The sequence below is a fragment of the Corvus brachyrhynchos genome, unplaced genomic scaffold (assembly GCF_000691975.1).
Source record: "Corvus brachyrhynchos isolate BGI_N302 unplaced genomic scaffold, ASM69197v1 scaffold3, whole genome shotgun sequence".
NCBI classification, from domain to species: Eukaryota; Metazoa; Chordata; class Aves; order Passeriformes; family Corvidae; genus Corvus; species Corvus brachyrhynchos.
In genome coordinates this window covers 11,900,799-11,904,128 of record NW_008237619.1, presented here as the reverse complement: position 1 = coordinate 11,904,128, position 3,330 = coordinate 11,900,799, and positions in this window count along the sequence as shown.

Genomic DNA, 3,330 nt, shown 5'->3' with positions numbered 1-3,330 from the left:
AGGGGAAGGAAGGCCGGCCGGCGGGCTGGCCAGCCCAGGGGAGGAGGGTCTCCTCTCTGTGACCGGCCCCAAATTCTGAGCCCGGCTTAGCAGTCGATTGTCAGGGAGTTGTGCCTTTTGGGGAGCTGTGCCGTGAGTGCAGGGACACGCTGGCATCGTCAGGCGCGTGGGGATCAGCATCTGCAGGGCTTCAACATTCCCTGCCCACCGCGTTAGGGCGTTCTCGCCCCGCACTCTGCCGGCTTGCTGGAGCTGCAGCTCGCACCTGCAATCCTGTATAGGGCGCTCCCCAATCTTTATTTTTGGCTTCTCATAACTTTGGGATAAATGCCTTCGTTTTTTAGTTCACCCTAAAGGTGCGAAAGGCAGCAGCAAATGTAATTTCATTAATCTGAAAATGGCTTGTTGCATCTATTCTTTGCGTCATCCATGGAACTGGCTACAAACAATACTGTGATGCTCTTAGCCTTTTCAGCAAGATGAGAGTGATGCTGTTGGGCTGTGAAAAGGCAAGCGATCTCTCTCGCACGGCTTAACCCTCCTATCGTCCTCTGTTGAAAACACACCTAGGAAATGTGTCAGATCCCACGGTGCAGGGATGCACTTTTAAGTCAGAAAATAGAGTGTTACTTGTAAAGCAATCGGAAGGGTTTTTCAGGAGCCACAGTTTTATAAAGTCAGCCTGCCGTCTCCAAGTGCAGTGACTCTGACCCCAGAAGCTTTCCACAAGTTTTGGGTTTTGTTTTCAAGGCTGAGAGATTTCCTGGGGAGTCACTTGGTGTCTTTGGAGGAAAAGTTGCAAAGCTCAGCAAAACGAGCCGGCATGCCTTGTGCTGCCGTTTTGATCTCCAGGCCCTTGAGTGATTTCTGCCAAGAGAAAAAACTAAACAATTGTCAGTGAGTTCTGTTTGTCTTGAAGCAAGGTTCAAGTCACCCTGCCTTTTGTCAGAGTCCCAAGAAGTATCATTAAGGGTAAAATAAACCACTTTGTGATCTGCTGGAAGATGGACACTCCAACACAAAGATTTTGCCTTTCGGCCTGGAGTATCAGCTCTGCAGACCAGGAGACTTTGTGACTCTATCTTGCCTCTTAACAGGATGTGGCGTGACCTGTCCTGGGGGACTTCAAACAGTGGTGGCACTGGGGACTTGTGGCTTCCCCTCCTTACCCTGTAGAGTCCAGGGCTCCTGAACCCTACAGCTCTTTTCTCACTCCCTGCTCTCTGCAGAAACAGAGGTCTCTCTGCCAGGGCCAGCAGCCCTCTAGCATGTGCTGGAGGGAGGACACTAGGAAACTCATCTTCTCCCAGAGAGGAGACTTCAAGCAGCAGGAGGAGGTACAGCAAAACAAGAGCAGGTAAGGGCCATGCCTGGTTGCTCAGAGCAACAATGACACAAAGATGGCGTTCTGCAAACCAAGGTAGCTGTGGCAGCTGCAAATAATTTTTGTGTCATTTGGTATTCCAGATTGGGATATCAGTGCATTGCCGCTCTCTAGTTGTGTTGGTTTTGTGGCAAAAAAGTGGCTCTTCGTATAGTCCACATTTTCCAATGCAGAGTTATGTTATTCTTAAAGTGCTTTCTCTGACTGGATGTACATTATGGTATCTTACCAAAGACTACACATTTTCCCTCATTTTTAATTTGAGAATTCAAGTTTTCCAAGTGTCATACTTCGTTCTTATCTTAATTTCATCTCACTATTTTGGGGCTCTTTCTGTGATTCAGCAATGGTAAACCTTTGTTCAAATCTTTGCCTCCGAAGTGTGGTACTGCCCAACTTGGTGTATTTGTGGAAGCTTGAAGTCAAAGGTCAACTCCACCATTCAAGTTGCTAATGAAAGTAAAAAATGCTAGCAGACAGATCAGATCTCTTAGTTTGATATACCTTCCTGTTGACAGGAAAACATCCACTGCACCGGTTTGGGAATCGCTTTTAAATCACACACTCCTCTCATGTTAATACCATCTGAGACCAATTTGCCTTTATGGGAGTGATATTCAAGGCAATGTCAAAAGCCCTACTGAAGTCAAAACATGTTTCACCTATTCCTTTCAGCACTTACTAAGTCAGTTATCTTGGAAAAGAAATAAATTAGGTTAGTTTGACATGATTTGTTCTGGACAAATGCACAGTGCCTGCTGCTCATCACTTTATTGTTATTTAGTTGGTTGCACACTGATTGCTGAACAGCTTGTTTCATTATCTTTCCAGATAACAAACGGAGGTTGGCTGACTTATAACACTTCACTCAGACACTTTGATAAAGATGAATAGCACATTTTCCCTTTTCATTACACCTGGATTTTGTTCTTGAAGGGCAGCATGTATTTGGGAAGAAAGAACCAATCCCTCTAAAAGACAGTATTCTCATCCAGACAGACAATGGATCTGAGTCGGTGGAAGTGATCTATGCTTGTATGTGCCACAGCACTCTGGCGTCAGGAGCCAGCAAGGGCCAGATGCTCCCTGAAGGAGAGGGATCCGAGTGCCATAACACAGCCAGCAGAGCAGGGATCTCACCAGCCAGGGCCCCATCCCACAGGATCTGAGCAAGACAAGCAGGGCAGGCCTGGATATGGAATCAACAGAGTCCAGATCGGCAGACAAGTCAATAGCAATGGGAGAGGTCTGAGGTCAACATAAGTTAGTGACTCAGGTCTGGTGATGGCAGCCAGAGACAGATACAGTCCCATCAGCAGCAGACAAGTCCCCAGCAGTGAGGCAGATCTGAGGTCTGGCCAGGAAGCTGGTCAGGGGGTCCAGGCCAAAGGGATACAGACAGGGCTGCCACACAGTTGTAGCTCCAGCTCCAGCAGAGGCAAGGCCTGCAGCCTCACCTGAAGTGCAGCTCCCATGTGAGGGACAAGAGAGCCCTCGCTGAAGCCTCCCCATAGCCCTGATGCCAAAGTCACGGTAGGGAAGAGGGGCAGCCCTCAGCTGTGCTGTCTCTGGGCCCAGGGTGCCACACCTCTAGAAAAGGGAATGATGCTCTTGGGGCCCTTGTCTCTGGCTGTGTGGAGGGCATGTATTTCATAACAGGACCCATTTTTCCAGTATAAACAAAGCCCAGGGTTGTGAGTGTCTCAAGGGAAGGAGGAACTGTGCTGGATGAGAGGCTCACAAGAGTGGTTTTGAGGTTTTTGTTTCTTTTTTTTTCTCTGTAGCACAAAAGCAGAAAATCTCCTTGCTGTTGGGAACAAAATATTAAAAAAGCCCCAAACCAGTAAAGAAATTGCATTTCTCCTGGTAACCATGGCTGCAAAAATATCCAGGATAGACAAAATTACAAAGGCATCCTCTAAATCATACTAACTTAGAAAGGGAAA